This window comes from Chanodichthys erythropterus, chromosome 15 (assembly GCF_024489055.1).
Source record: "Chanodichthys erythropterus isolate Z2021 chromosome 15, ASM2448905v1, whole genome shotgun sequence".
NCBI lineage: Eukaryota > Metazoa > Chordata > Actinopteri > Cypriniformes > Xenocyprididae > Chanodichthys > Chanodichthys erythropterus.
This window is the reverse complement of record NC_090235.1, coordinates 40,519,775-40,537,282: the sequence shown is the minus strand read 5'-3', so window position 1 is coordinate 40,537,282 and position 17,508 is coordinate 40,519,775.

Here is a 17,508-nt window from a genome sequence, read left to right as displayed (position 1 = left end):
TTTCATAAACATCAATCAATGTATGCAGAAGTTATAACACATTTCCTGTTTCCCTTTTCTCGCCATAAATTCGTTGCCTCGCCACGGCCAAACCGTTTGAGATATCCAAAATCCGTTTGCAATTAAACAACTTCAATGTGTTCGCAACAAGTTAAAAAAAGCTTGGTGTAAATTGGATAAACCCTGTAGGAGTAGTAGTATAAAATTCATAGCCTGTTTTTTCAAAAAATTAACATTCAAACCAAAATAGCTGAATTCCTGTTGGTCGGAGCTAATGAATGTAAATTAGAAAATTGTCCGGCTTGATGAGAATAATATGTGTACCGAGTTTGGTGACTGTAGGAAAAACTAACCCCCCCACTTTTGTCAAAAGGTGGCGCTACTGAGCCCCTCCACCACGCCCATTTCTATGGCTTTGTCCATGTCTACTGGTTGACAATATTGATGTGTGTGTCGAGTTTCATGCAATTTGAAGCATGTTAAGAGCCTCAAAAACACTCAAGAATATTATTACAGTTTGACCTGTTGCCATGGCAACAATATTTCAAATATCAAAAATCCTGTCATAGGTCTACATCTGCTGTGTATTGACATTACACTGATGAAGTTTGAAGCAAATCAGGTAAAAATAAGAGGGTGATCTCAAAACATTTCAAAAAGTGATACACTTCCTGCTGCCAGTTGGTGGCGCTATAACTTTGACTCACAATAGTCACATCCATGTGATCAGACTCCTATAACGAACACACTCGTGAAGTTTCATAAAGATCAATATATGTATTAAGACGTTATAACACATTTCCTGTTTCCTTTTTCTCGCCATAAATTTGTTGCCTCGCCACGGCCAAACCGTTCGAGATATCAAAAATCCCCTGGCAATTTTTAATCATCAGTGTCTTGACTTCATGCTGACCGAGTTTGGTGGCGATCGGATTAATCGTCTAGGAGGAGTATATCAAATTCCAGAGCATGCGTTTTTCAAACAACCCTTAATAGCTGACTTCCTGTTGGCGTGGCGATTAACTTAGAGCGCGAAAGTTGTTCGGCCCGATGAGGTCTATATGTGTACCGAGTTTCATACTAATACGTGCAAGCATGTTTAATATATGGACCAAATTTTCAGACTTTTTTCAAGGGGGCGCTGTCGAGCCCCCCTGCCACGCCCGGGTACCAGCCTCTCCGGCGTCCTAATGGCCGCGGATTCCAATGTGTGTGCCAATTTTCAAGAGTTTTTGAGCATGTTAAGGCCCCCAAAAGCCCCGGAAGACGGAAAAAAAAAAAAAAAAAATAAAAAAATAATAAATATAGCTGCGAGCAGCGATGGCGGGCCCAAGCCCGGTGGCACCGCCACCCCGGTGGCTTCAGGGCAACTGTGCACAGCGGGCAATAGGCACTTAAAACGGTTAAACATCAAAGGACTATGTCAAATTCACTCCACATTTACTGCACTACAAGGTGCCGTTATAGAGCCCCTCCTCCCTGCCCATTTTCAAAGGATTACATGTGCCAAGTTTTAACATTATTCTGATGAATTTTGAAGCAAATCAGGTAAAAATAAGAGGGTGATCTCAATGTATGCTGAAAGTGACACATTTTCTGCTTCCAGTTGGTGGCGCTATGACTTTGAATCACAATAGTCAAATCCATGTGATCAGCCTTGTACAACGAAGACTAAGCCAAAGTTTCATCAAAATCAATTAATGTATGCAGAAGTTATAACACTTTGTTTCCCTTTTCTTGCCATAAATTCGTTGCCTCGCCACGGCCAAACCGTTTGAGATATCCAAAATCCGTTTGCAATTAAACAACTTCAATGTGTTAGCAACAAGTTAAAAAAAGCTTGGTGTAAATTGGATAAACCCTGTAGGAGTAGTAGTATAAAATTCATAGCCTGTTTTTTCAAAAAATTAACATTCAAACCAAAATAGCCAACTTCCTGTTGGTCGGAGCTAATGAATGTAAATTAGAAAATTGTCCGGCTTGATGAGAATAATATGTGTACCGAGTTTGGTGACTGTAGGAAAAACTAACCTCCCCACTTTTGTCAAAAGGTGGCGCTACTGAGCCCCTCCACCACGCCCATTTCTATGGCTTTGTCCATGTCTACTGGTTGACAATATTGATGTGTGTGTCGAGTTTCATGCAATTTGAAGCATGTTAAGAGCCTCAAAAACACTCAAGAATATTATTACAGTTTGACCTGTTGCCATGGCAACAATATTTCAAATATCAAAAATCCTGTCATAGGTCTACATCTGCTGTGTATTGACATTACACTGATGAAGTTTGAAGCAAATCAGGTAAAAATAAGAGGGTGATCTCAAAGCATTTTAAAAGTGATACACTTCTTGCTGCCATTTGGTGGCGCTATAACTTTGACTCACAATAGTTACATCCATGTGATCAGACTACTACAACCAACACACTCCTGAAGTTTCATAAACATCAATCAATGTATGCAGAAGTTATAACACATTTCCTGTTTCCCTTTTCTCGCCATAAATTCGTTGCCTCGCCACGGCCAAACCGTTTGAGATATCCAAAATCCGTTTGCAATTAAACAACTTCAATGTGTTCGCAACAAGTTAAAAAAAGCTTGGTGTAAATTGGATAAACCCTGTAGGAGTAGTAGTATAAAATTCATAGCCTGTTTTTTCAAAAAATTAACATTCAAACCAAAATAGCTGACTTCCTGTTGGTCGGAGCTAATGAATGTAAATTAGAAAATTGTCCGGCTTGATGAGAATAATATGTGTACCGAGTTTGGTGACTGTAGGAAAAACTAACCCCCCCACTTTTGTCAAAAGGTGGCGCTACTGAGCCCCTCCACCACGCCCATTTCTATGGCTTTGTCCATGTCTACTGGTTGACAATATTGATGTGTGTGTCGAGTTTCATGCAATTTGAAGCATGTTAAGAGCCTCAAAAACACTCAAGAATATTATTACAGTTTGACCTGTTGCCATGGCAACAATATTTCAAATATCAAAAATCCTGTCATAGGTCTACATCTGCTGTGTATTGACATTACACTGATGAAGTTTGAAGCAAATCAGGTAAAAATAAGAGGGTGATCTCAAAACATTTCAAAAAGTGATACACTTCCTGCTGCCAGTTGGTGGCGCTATAACTTTGACTCACAATAGTCACATCCATGTGATCAGACTCCTATAACGAACACACTCGTGAAGTTTCATAAAGATCAATATATGTATTAAGACGTTATAACACATTTCCTGTTTCCTTTTTCTCGCCATAAATTCGTTGCCTCGCCACGGCCAAACCGTTCGAGATATCAAAAATCCCCTGGCAATTTTTAATCATCAGTGTCTTGACTTCATGCTGACCGAGTTTGGTGGCGATCGGATTAATCGTCTAGGAGGAGTATATCAAATTCCAGAGCATGCGTTTTTCAAACAACCCTTAATAGCTGACTTCCTGTTGGCGTGGCGATTAACTTAGAGCGCGAAAGTTGTTCGGCCCGATGAGGTCTATATGTGTACCGAGTTTCATACTAATACGTGCAAGCATGTTTAATATATGGACCAAATTTTCAGACTTTTTTCAAGGGGGCGCTGTCGAGCCCCCCTGCCACGCCCGGGTACCAGCCTCTCCGGCGTCCTAATGGCCGCGGATTCCAATGTGTGTGCCAATTTTCAAGAGTTTTTGAGCATGTTAAGGCCCCCAAAAAGCACCGGAAGACGGAAAAAAAAAAAATAAATAAAAAAAAAATAATAATAATAATAATCCTTAGAAGAACAAGAGGGCCCTGCGCGAATTTTCGCTTGGGCCCTAAATATAGCTGCGAGCAGCGATGGCGGGCCCAAGCCCGGTGGCACCGCCACCCCGGTGGCTTCAGGGCAACTGTGCACAGCGGGCAATAGGCACTTAAAACGGTTAAACATCAAAGGACTATGTCAAATTCACTCCACATTTACTGCACTACAAGGTGCCGTTATAGAGCCCCTCCTCCCTGCCCATTTTCAAAGGATTACATGTGCCAAGTTTTAACATTATTCTGATGAATTTTGAAGCAAATCAGGTAAAAATAAGAGGGTGATCTCAATGTATGCTGAAAGTGACACATTTTCTGCTTCCAGTTGGTGGCGCTATGACTTTGAATCACAATAGTCAAATCCATGTGATCAGCCTTGTACAACGAAGACTAAGCCAAAGTTTCATCAAAATCAATTAATGTATGCAGAAGTTATAACACTTTGTTTCCCTTTTCTTGCCATAAATTTGTTGCCTCGCCACGGCCAAACCGTTTGAGATATCCAAAATCCGTTTGCAATTAAACAACTTCAATGTGTTAGCAACAAGTTAAAAAAAGCTTGGTGTAAATTGGATAAACCCTGTAGGAGTAGTAGTATAAAATTCATAGCCTGTTTTTTAAAAAAATTAACATTCAAACCAAAATAGCTGACTTCCTGTTGGTCGGAGCTAATGAATGTAAATTAGAAAATTGTCCGGCTTGATGAGAATAATATGTGTACCGAGTTTGGTGACTGTAGGAAAAACTAACCCCCACTTTTGTCAAAAGGTGGCGCTACTGAGCCCCTCCACCACGCCCATTTCTATGGCTTTGTCCATGTCTACTGGTTGACAATATTGATGTGTGTGTCGAGTTTCATGCAATTTGAAGCATGTTAAGAGCCTCAAAAACACTCAAGAATATTATTACAGTTTGACCTGTTGCCATGGCAACAATATTTCAAATATCAAAAATCCTGTCATAGGTCTACATCTGCTGTGTATTGACATTACACTGATGAAGTTTGAAGCAAATCAGGTAAAAATAAGAGGGTGATCTCAAAGCATTTTAAAAGTGATACACTTCTTGCTGCCATTTGGTGGTGCTATAACTTTGACTCACAATAGTTACATCCATGTGATCAGACTACTACAACCAACACACTCCTGAAGTTTCATAAACATCAATCAATGTATGCAGAAGTTATAACACATTTCCTGTTTCCCTTTTCTCGCCATAAATTCGTTGCCTCGCCACGGCCAAATCGTTTGAGATATCCAAAATCCGTTTGCAATTAAACAACTTCAATGTGTTCGCAACAAGTTAAAAAAAGCTTGGTGTAAATTGGATAAACCCTGTAGGAGTAGTAGTATAAAATTCATAGCCTGTTTTTTCAAAAAATTAACATTCAAACTAAAATAGCTGACTTCCTGTTGGTCGGAGCTAATGAATGTAAATTAGAAAATTGTCCGGCTTGATGAGAATAATATGTGTACCGAGTTTGGTGACTGTAGGAAAAACTAACCCCCCACTTTTGTCAAAAGGTGGCGCTACTGAGCCCCTCCACCACGCCCATTTCTATGGCTTTGTCCATGTCTACTGGTTGACAATATTGATGTGTGTGTCGAGTTTCATGCAATTTGAAGCATGTTAAGAGCCTCAAAAACACTCAAGAATATTATTACAGTTTGACCTGTTGCCATGGCAACAATATTTCAAATATCAAAAATCCTGTCATAGGTCTACATCTGCTGTGTATTGACATTACACTGATGAAGTTTGAAGCAAATCAGGTAAAAATAAGAGGGTGATCTCAAAGCATTTTAAAAGTGATACACTTCTTGCTGCCATTTGGTGGCGCTATAACTTTGACTCACAATAGTTACATCCATGTGATCAGACTACTACAACCAACACACTCCTGAAGTTTCATAAACATCAATCAATGTATGCAGAAGTTATAACACATTTCCTGTTTCCCTTTTCTCGCCATAAATTCGTTGCCTCGCCACGGCCAAACCGTTTGAGATATCCAAAATCCGTTTGCAATTAAACAACTTCAATGTGTTCGCAACAAGTTAAAAAAGCTTGGTGTAAATTGGATAAACCCTGTAGGAGTAGTAGTATAAAATTCATAGCCTGTTTTTTCAAAAAATTAACATTCAAACCAAAATAGCTGAATTCCTGTTGGTCGGAGCTAATGAATGTAAATTAGAAAATTGTCCGGCTTGATGAGAATAATATGTGTACCGAGTTTGGTGACTGTAGGAAAAACTATCCCCGGCACTTTTTTCATAAGGTGGCGCTACTGAGCCCCTCCACCACGCCCATTTCTATGGCTTTGTCCATGTCTACTGGTTGACAATATTGATGTGTGTGTCGAGTTTCATGCAATTTGAAGCATGTTAAGAGCCTCAAAAACACTCAAGAATATTATTACAGTTTGACCTGTTGCCATGGCAACAATATTTCAAATATCAAAAATCCTGTCATAGGTCTACATCTGCTGTGTATTGACATTACACTGATGAAGTTTGAAGCAAATCAGGTAAAAATAAGAGGGTGATCTCAAAACATTTCAAAAAGTGATACACTTCCTGCTGCCAGTTGGTGGCGCTATAACTTTGACTCACAATAGTCACATCCATGTGATCAGACTCCTATAACGAACACACTCGTGAAGTTTCATAAAGATCAATATATGTATTAAGACGTTATAACACATTTCCTGTTTCCTTTTTCTCGCCATAAATTTGTTGCCTCGCCACGGCCAAACCGTTCGAGATATCAAAAATCCCCTGGCAATTTTTAATCATCAGTGTCTTGACTTCATGCTGACCGAGTTTGGTGGCGATCGGATTAATCGTCTAGGAGGAGTATATCAAATTCCAGAGCATGCGTTTTTCAAACAACCCTTAATAGCTGACTTCCTGTTGGCGTGGCGATTAACTTAGAGCGCGAAAGTTGTTCGGCCCGATGAGGTCTATATGTGTACCGAGTTTCATACTAATACGTGCAAGCATGTTTAATATATGGACCAAATTTTCAGACTTTTTTCAAGGGGGCGCTGTCGAGCCCCCCTGCCACGCCCGGGTACCAGCCTCTCCGGCGTCCTAATGGCCGCGGATTCCAATGTGTGTGCCAATTTTCAAGAGTTTTTGAGCATGTTAAGGCCCCCAAAAAGCCCCGGAAGACGGAAAAAAAATAAAAAAAAATAAAAAAATAATAAATATAGCTGCGAGCAGCGATGGCGGGCCCAAGCCCGGTGGCACCGCCACCCCGGTGGCTTCAGGGCAACTGTGCACAGCGGGCAATAGGCACTTAAAACGGTTAAACATCAAAGGACTATGTCAAATTCACTCCACATTTACTGCACTACAAGGTGCCGTTATAGAGCCCCTCCTCCCTGCCCATTTTCAAAGGATTACATGTGCCAAGTTTTAACATTATTCTGATGAATTTTGAAGCAAATCAGGTAAAAATAAGAGGGTGATCTCAATGTATGCTGAAAGTGACACATTTTCTGCTTCCAGTTGGTGGCGCTATGACTTTGAATCACAATAGTCAAATCCATGTGATCAGCCTTGTACAACGAAGACTAAGCCAAAGTTTCATCAAAATCAATTAATGTATGCAGAAGTTATAACACTTTGTTTCCCTTTTCTTGCCATAAATTCGTTGCCTCGCCACGGCCAAACCGTTTGAGATATCCAAAATCCGTTTGCAATTAAACAACTTCAATGTGTTAGCAACAAGTTAAAAAAGCTTGGTGTAAATTGGATAAACCCTGTAGGAGTAGTAGTATAAAATTCATAGCCTGTTTTTTCAAAAAATTAACATTCAAACCAAAATAGCCAACTTCCTGTTGGTCGGAGCTAATGAATGTAAATTAGAAAATTGTCCGGCTTGATGAGAATAATATGTGTACCGAGTTTGGTGACTGTAGGAAAAACTAACCTCCCCACTTTTGTCAAAAGGTGGCGCTACTGAGCCCCTCCACCACGCCCATTTCTATGGCTTTGTCCATGTCTACTGGTTGACAATATTGATGTGTGTGTCGAGTTTCATGCAATTTGAAGCATGTTAAGAGCCTCAAAAACACTCAAGAATATTATTACAGTTTGACCTGTTGCCATGGCAACAATATTTCAAATATCAAAAATCCTGTCATAGGTCTACATCTGCTGTGTATTGACATTACACTGATGAAGTTTGAAGCAAATCAGGTAAAAATAAGAGGGTGATCTCAAAGCATTTTAAAAGTGATACACTTCTTGCTGCCATTTGGTGGCGCTATAACTTTGACTCACAATAGTTACATCCATGTGATCAGACTACTACAACCAACACACTCCTGAAGTTTCATAAACATCAATCAATGTATGCAGAAGTTATAACACATTTCCTGTTTCCCTTTTCTCGCCATAAATTCGTTGCCTCGCCACGGCCAAACCGTTTGAGATATCCAAAATCCGTTTGCAATTAAACAACTTCAATGTGTTCGCAACAAGTTAAAAAAAGCTTGGTGTAAATTGGATAAACCCTGTAGGAGTAGTAGTATAAAATTCATAGCCTGTTTTTTCAAAAAATTAACATTCAAACCAAAATAGCTGACTTCCTGTTGGTCGGAGCTAATGAATGTAAATTAGAAAATTGTCCGGCTTGATGAGAATAATATGTGTACCGAGTTTGGTGACTGTAGGAAAAACTAACCCCCACTTTTGTCAAAAGGTGGCGCTACTGAGCCCCTCCACCACGCCCATTTCTATGGCTTTGTCCATGTCTACTGGTTGACAATATTGATGTGTGTGTCGAGTTTCATGCAATTTGAAGCATGTTAAGAGCCTCAAAAACACTCAAGAATATTATTACAGTTTGACCTGTTGCCATGGCAACAATATTTCAAATATCAAAAATCCTGTCATAGGTCTACATCTGCTGTGTATTGACATTACACTGATGAAGTTTGAAGCAAATCAGGTAAAAATAAGAGGGTGATCTCAAAACATTTCAAAAAGTGATACACTTCCTGCTGCCAGTTGGTGGCGCTATAACTTTGACTCACAATAGTCACATCCATGTGATCAGACTCCTATAACGAACACACTCGTGAAGTTTCATAAAGATCAATATATGTATTAAGACGTTATAACACATTTCCTGTTTCCTTTTTCTCGCCATAAATTCGTTGCCTCGCCACGGCCAAACCGTTCGAGATATCAAAAATCCCCTGGCAATTTTTAATCATCAGTGTCTTGACTTCATGCTGACCGAGTTTGGTGGCGATCGGATTAATCGTCTAGGAGGAGTATATCAAATTCCAGAGCATGCGTTTTTCAAACAACCCTTAATAGCTGACTTCCTGTTGGCGTGGCGATTAACTTAGAGCGCGAAAGTTGTTCGGCCCGATGAGGTCTATATGTGTACCGAGTTTCATACTAATACGTGCAAGCATGTTTAATATATGGACCAAATATTCAGACTTTTTTCAAGGGGGCCCAGTCGAGACCCCCTGCCACGCCCGGGTACCAGCCTCTCCGGCGTCCTAATGGCCGCGGATTCCAATGTGTGTGCCAATTTTCAAGAGTTTTTGAGCATGTTAAGGCCCCCAAAAAGCCCCGGAAGACGGAAAAAAAAAATAAATAAAAAAAAAATAATAATAATAATAATCCTTAGAAGAACAAGAGGGCCCTGCGCGAATTTTCGCTTGGGCCCTAAATATAGCTGCGAGCAGCGATGGCGGGCCCAAGCCCGGTGGCACCGCCACCCCGGTGGCTTCAGGGCAACTGTGCACAGCGGGCAATAGGCACTTAAAACGGTTAAACATCAAAGGACTATGTCAAATTCACTCCACATTTACTGCACTACAAGGTGCCGTTATAGAGCCCCTCCTCCCTGCCCATTTTCAAAGGATTACATGTGCCAAGTTTTAACATTATTCTGATGAATTTTGAAGCAAATCAGGTAAAAATAAGAGGGTGATCTCAATGTATGCTGAAAGTGACACATTTTCTGCTTCCAGTTGGTGGCGCTATGACTTTGAATCACAATAGTCAAATCCATGTGATCAGCCTTGTACAACGAAGACTAAGCCAAAGTTTCATCAAAATCAATTAATGTATGCAGAAGTTATAACACTTTGTTTCCCTTTTCTTGCCATAAATTTGTTGCCTCGCCACGGCCAAACCGTTTGAGATATCCAAAATCCGTTTGCAATTAAACAACTTCAATGTGTTAGCAACAAGTTAAAAAAAGCTTGGTGTAAATTGGATAAACCCTGTAGGAGTAGTAGTATAAAATTCATAGCCTGTTTTTTAAAAAAATTAACATTCAAACCAAAATAGCTGACTTCCTGTTGGTCGGAGCTAATGAATGTAAATTAGAAAATTGTCCGGCTTGATGAGAATAATATGTGTACCGAGTTTGGTGACTGTAGGAAAAACTAACCCCCACTTTTGTCAAAAGGTGGCGCTACTGAGCCCCTCCACCACGCCCATTTCTATGGCTTTGTCCATGTCTACTGGTTGACAATATTGATGTGTGTGTCGAGTTTCATGCAATTTGAAGCATGTTAAGAGCCTCAAAAACACTCAAGAATATTATTACAGTTTGACCTGTTGCCATGGCAACAATATTTCAAATATCAAAAATCCTGTCATAGGTCTACATCTGCTGTGTATTGACATTACACTGATGAAGTTTGAAGCAAATCAGGTAAAAATAAGAGGGTGATCTCAAAGCATTTTAAAAGTGATACACTTCTTGCTGCCATTTGGTGGTGCTATAACTTTGACTCACAATAGTTACATCCATGTGATCAGACTACTACAACCAACACACTCCTGAAGTTTCATAAACATCAATCAATGTATGCAGAAGTTATAACACATTTCCTGTTTCCCTTTTCTCGCCATAAATTCGTTGCCTCGCCACGGCCAAATCGTTTGAGATATCCAAAATCCGTTTGCAATTAAACAACTTCAATGTGTTCGCAACAAGTTAAAAAAGCTTGGTGTAAATTGGATAAACCCTGTAGGAGTAGTAGTATAAAATTCATAGCCTGTTTTTTCAAAAAATTAACATTCAAACTAAAATAGCTGACTTCCTGTTGGTCGGAGCTAATGAATGTAAATTAGAAAATTGTCCGGCTTGATGAGAATAATATGTGTACCGAGTTTGGTGACTGTAGGAAAAACTATCCCCCACTTTTGTCAAAAGGTGGCGCTACTGAGCCCCTCCACCACGCCCATTTCTATGGCTTTGTCCATGTCTACTGGTTGACAATATTGATGTGTGTGTCGAGTTTCATGCAATTTGAAGCATGTTAAGAGCCTCAAAAACACTCAAGAATATTATTACAGTTTGACCTGTTGCCATGGCAACAATATTTCAAATATCAAAAATCCTGTCATAGGTCTACATCTGCTGTGTATTGACATTACACTGATGAAGTTTGAAGCAAATCAGGTAAAAATAAGAGGGTGATCTCAAAACATTTCAAAAAGTGATACACTTCCTGCTGCCAGTTGGTGGCGCTATAACTTTGACTCACAATAGTCACATCCATGTGATCAGACTCCTATAACGAACACACTCTTGAAGTTTCATAAAGATCAACATATGTATTAAGACGTTATAACACATTTCCTGTTTCCTTTTTCTCGCCATAAATTCGTTGCCTCGCCACGGCCAAACCGTTCGAGATATCAAAAATCCCCTGGCAATTTTTAATCATCAGTGTCTTGACTTCATGCTGACCGAGTTTGGTGGCGATCGGATTAATCGTCTAGGAGGAGTATATCAAATTCCAGAGCATGCGTTTTTCAAACAACCCTTAATAGCTGACTTCCTGTTGGCGTGGCGATTAACTTAGAGCGCGAAAGTTGTTCGGCCCGATGAGGTCTATATGTGTACCGAGTTTCATACTAATACGTGCAAGCATGTTTAATATATGGACCAAATTTTCAGACTTTTTTCAAGGGGGCGCTGTCGAGCCCCCCTGCCACGCCCGGGTACCAGCCTCTCCGGCGTCCTAATGGCCGCGGATTCCAATGTGTGTGCCAATTTTCAAGAGTTTTTGAGCATGTTAAGGCCCCCAAAAAGCCCCGGAAGACGGAAAAAAATAAAAAATAAAAAAAAAATAAAATAAATAAAATAATAAATATAGCTGCGAGCAGCGATGGCGGGCCCAAGCCCGGTGGCACCGCCACCCCGGTGGCTTCAGGGCAACTGTGCACAGCGGGCAATAGGCACTTAGAACGGTTAAACATCAAAGGACTATGTCAAATTCACTCCACATTTACTGCACTACAAGGTGCCGTTATAGAGCCCCTCCTCCCTGCCCATTTTCAAAGGATTACATGTGCCAAGTTTTAACATTATTCTGATGAATTTTGAAGCAAATCAGGTAAAAATAAGAGGGTGATCTCAATGTATGCTGAAAGTGACACATTTTCTGCTTCCAGTTGGTGGCGCTATGACTTTGAATCACAATAGTCAAATCCATGTGATCAGCCTTGTACAACGAAGACTAAGCCAAAGTTTCATCAAAATCAATTAATGTATGCAGAAGTTATAACACTTTGTTTCCCTTTTCTTGCCATAAATTCGTTGCCTCGCCACGGCCAAACCGTTTGAGATATCCAAAATCCGTTTGCAATTAAACAACTTCAATGTGTTAGCAACAAGTTAAAAAAAGCTTGGTGTAAATTGGATAAACCCTGTAGGAGTAGTAGTATAAAATTCATAGCCTGTTTTTTCAAAAAATTAACATTCAAACCAAAATAGCTGACTTCCTGTTGGTCGGAGCTAATGAATGTAAATTAGAAAATTGTCCGGCTTGATGAGAATAATATGTGTACCGAGTTTGGTGACTGTAGGAAAAACTAACCCCACCACTTTTGTCAAAAGGTGGCGCTACTGAGCCCCTCCACCACGCCCATTTCTATGGCTTTGTCCATGTCTACTGGTTGACAATATTGATGTGTGTGTCGAGTTTCATTCAATTTGAAGCATGTTAAGAGCCTCAAAAACACTCAAGAATATTATTACAGTTTGACCTGTTGCCATGGCAACAATATTTCAAATATCAAAAATCCTGTCATAGGTCTACATCTGCTGTGTATTGACATTACACTGATGAAGTTTGAAGCAAATCAGGTAAAAATAAGAGGGTGATCTCAAAGCATTTTAAAAGTGATACACTTCTTGCTGCCATTTGGTGGCGCTATAACTTTGACTCACAATAGTTACATCCATGTGATCAGACTACTACAACCAACACACTCCTGAAGTTTCATAAACATCAATCAATGTATGCAGAAGTTATAACACATTTCCTGTTTCCCTTTTCTCGCCATAAATTCGTTGCCTCGCCACGGCCAAACCGTTTGAGATATCCAAAATCCGTTTGCAATTAAACAACTTCAATGTGTTCGCAACAAGTTAAAAAAAGCTTGGTGTAAATTGGATAAACCCTGTAGGAGTAGTAGTATAAAATTCATAGCCTGTTTTTTCAAAAAATTAACATTCAAACCAAAATAGCTGACTTCCTGTTGGTCGGAGCTAATGAATGTAAATTAGAAAATTGTCCGGCTTGATGAGAATAATATGTGTACCGAGTTTGGTGACTGTAGGAAAAACTAACCCCCACTTTTGTCAAAAGGTGGCGCTACTGAGCCCCTCCACCACGCCCATTTCTATGGCTTTGTCCATGTGTACTGGATGACAATATTGATGTGTGTGTCGAGTTTCATGCAATTTGAAGCATGTTAAGAGCCTCAAAACCACTCAAGAATATTATTACAGTTTGACCTGTTGCCATGGCAACAATATTTCAAATATCAAAAATCCTGTCATAGGTCTACATCTGCTGTGTATTGACATTACACTGATGAAGTTTGAAGCAAATCAGGTAAAAATAAGAGGGTGATCTCAAAACATTTCAAAAAGTGATACACTTCCTGCTGCCAGTTGGTGGCGCTATAACTTTGACTCACAATAGTCACATCCATGTGATCAGACTCCTATAACGAACACACTCGTGAAGTTTCATAAAGATCAATATATGTATTAAGACGTTATAACACATTTCCTGTTTCCTTTTTCTCGCCATAAATTCGTTGCCTCGCCACGGCCAAACCGTTCGAGATATCAAAAATCCCCTGGCAATTTTTAATCATCAGTGTCTTGACTTCATGCTGACCGAGTTTGGTGGCGATCGGATTAATCGTCTAGGAGGAGTATATCAAATTCCAGAGCATGCGTTTTTCAAACAACCCTTAATAGCTGACTTCCTGTTGGCGTGGCGATTAACTTAGAGCGCGAAAGTTGTTCGGCCCGATGAGGTCTATATGTGTACCGAGTTTCATACTAATACGTGCAAGCGTGTTTAATATATGGACCAAATTTTCAGACTTTTTTCAAGGGGGCGCTGTCGAGCCCCCCTGCCACGCCCGGGTACCAGCCTCTCCGGCGTCCTAATGGCCGCGGATTCCAATGTGTGTGCCAATTTTCAAGAGTTTTTGAGCATGTTAAGGCCCCCAAAAAGCCCCGGAAGACGAAAAAAAAAAAAAAAAAAAAAAAAAAAATAATAATAAATATAGCTGCGAGCAGCGATGGCGGGCCCAAGCCCGGTGGCACCGCCACCCCGGTGGCTTCAGGGCAACTGTGCACAGCGGGCAATAGGCACTTAAAACGGTTAAACATCAAAGGACTATGTCAAATTCACTCCACATTTACTGCACTACAAGGTGCCGCTATAGACCCCTTCCTCCCTGCCCATTTTCAAAGGATTACATGTGCCAAGTTTTAACATTATTCTGTTGAATTTTGAAGCAAATCAGGTAAAAATAAGAGGGTGATCTCAATGTATGCTGAAAGTGACACATTTTCTGCTTCCAGTTGGTGGCGCTATGACTTTGAATCACAATAGTCAAATCCATGTGATCAGCCTTGTACAACGAAGACTAAGCCAAAGTTTCATCAAAATCAATTAATGTATGCAGAAGTTATAACACTTTGTTTCCCTTTTCTTGCCATAAATTCGTTGCCTCGCCACGGCCAAACCGTTTGAGATATCCAAAATCCGTTTGCAATTAAACAACTTCAATGTGTTAGCAACAAGTTAAAAAAGCTTGGTGTAAATTGGATAAACCCTGTAGGAGTAGTAGTATAAAATTCATAGCCTGTTTTTTCAAAAAATTAACATTCAAACCAAAATAGCTGACTTCCTGTTGGTCGGAGCTAATGAATGTAAATTAGAAAATTGTCCGGCTTGATGAGAATAATATGTGTACCGAGTTTGGTGACTGTAGGAAAAACTAACCCCCACTTTTGTCAAAAGGTGGCGCTACTGAGCCCCTCCACCACGCCCATTTCTATGGCTTTGTCCATGTCTACTGGTTGACAATATTGATGTGTGTGTCGAGTTTCATGCAATTTGAAGCATGTTAAGAGCCTCAAAAACACTCAAGAATATTATTACAGTTTGACCTGTTGCCATGGCAACAATATTTCAAATATCAAAAATCCTGTCATAGGTCTACATCTGCTGTGTATTGACATTACACTGATGAAGTTTGAAGCAAATCAGGTAAAAATAAGAGGGTGATCTCAAAGCATTTTAAAAGTGATACACTTCTTGCTGCCATTTGGTGGCGCTATAACTTTGACTCACAATAGTTACATCCATGTGATCAGACTACTACAACCAACACACTCCTGAAGTTTCATAAACATCAATCAATGTATGCAGAAGTTATAACACATTTCCTGTTTCCCTTTTCTCGCCATAAATTCGTTGCCTCGCCACGGCCAAACCGTTTGAGATATCCAAAATCCGTTTGCAATTAAACAACTTCAATGTGTTCGCAACAAGTTAAAAAAAGCTTGGTGTAAATTGGATAAACCCTGTAGGAGTAGTAGTATAAAATTCATAGCCTGTTTTTTCAAAAAATTAACATTCAAACCAAAATAGCTGACTTCCTGTTGGTCGGAGCTAATGAATGTAAATTAGAAAATTGTCCGGCTTGATGAGAATAATATGTGTACCGAGTTTGGTGACTGTAGGAAAAACTAACCCCCACTTTTGTCAAAAGGTGGCGCTACTGAGCCCCTCCACCACGCCCATTTCTATGGCTTTGTCCATGTCTACTGGTTGACAATATTGATGTGTGTGTCGAGTTTCATGCAATTTGAAGCATGTTAAGAGCCTCAAAAACACTCAAGAATATTATTACAGTTTGACCTGTTGCCATGGCAACAATATTTCAAATATCAAAAATCCTGTCATAGGTCTACATCTGCTGTGTATTGACATTACACTGATGAAGTTTGAAGCAAATCAGGTAAAAATAAGAGGGTGATCTCAAAACATTTCAAAAAGTGATACACTTCCTGCTGCCAGTTGGTGGCGCTATAACTTTGACTCACAATAGTCACATCCATGTGATCAGACTCCTATAACGAACACACTCGTGAAGTTTCATAAAGATCAATATATGTATTAAGACGTTATAACACATTTCCTGTTTCCTTTTTCTCGCCATAAATTCGTTGCCTCGCCACGGCCAAACCGTTCGAGATATCAAAAATCCCCTGGCAATTTTTAATCATCAGTGTCTTGACTTCATGCTGACCGAGTTTGGTGGCGATCGGATTAATCGTCTAGGAGGAGTATATCAAATTCCAGAGCATGCGTTTTTCAAACAACCCTTAATAGCTGACTTCCTGTTGGCGTGGCGATTAACTTAGAGCGCGAAAGTTGTTCGGCCCGATGAGGTCTATATGTGTACCGAGTTTCATACTAATACGTGCAAGCATGTTTAATATATGGACCAAATTTTCAGACTTTTTTCAAGGGGGCGCTGTCGAGCCCCCCTGCCACGCCCGGGTACCAGCCTCTCCGGCGTCCTAATGGCCGCGGATTCCAATGTGTGTGCCAATTTTCAAGAGTTTTTGAGCATGTTAAGGCCCCCAAAAAGCCCCGGAAGACGGAAAAAAAAAAAAAAATAATAATAATAATAATCCTTAGAAGAACAAGAGGGCCCTGCGCGAATTTTCGCTTGGGCCCTAATAATCCTTAGAAGAACAAGAGGGCCCTGCGCGCTTAATTCGCTTGGGCCCTAATAATCCTTAGAAGAACAAGAGGGCCCTGCGCGCTTAATTCGCTTGGGCCCTAATAATAATCCTTAGAAGAACAAGAGGGCCCTGCGCGAATTTTCGCTTGGGCCCTAATAATCCTTAGAAGAACAAGAGGGCCCTGCGCGAATTTTCGCTTGGGCCCTAATAATCCTTAGAAGAACAAGAGGGCCCTGCGCGAATTTTCGCTTGGGCCCTAATAATCCTTAGAAGAACAAGAGGGCCCTGCGCGCTTAATTCGCTTGGGCCCTAATAATCCTTAGAAGAACAAGAGGGCCCTGCGCGAATTTTCGCTTGGGCCCTAAAAAGGGCCTTCAGCCCCTTATAGGGCTTTGGCCCTAATAATAATAATCCTAAAGAATATAGCTGCAAGCAGCAATTCGGGGCCAAGCCCCAGAAGGGGCAGTAGCGCAATACGGAGCAGGAAGAGCAAAAACAGCAGAAATTGAATGTACATGCTAAACAGCTCGTTCAGAAGGACAGGTGGAAATGAAATGAAAATTAATAGAAGTTCAGAGAATGAACATGGAATGAACTAAAAACACTTGTATCTCATTCAAGAGGAATAAAGATTAGTACAATGCTTATTTGGATAAAAAAGGTATCAAAATGAC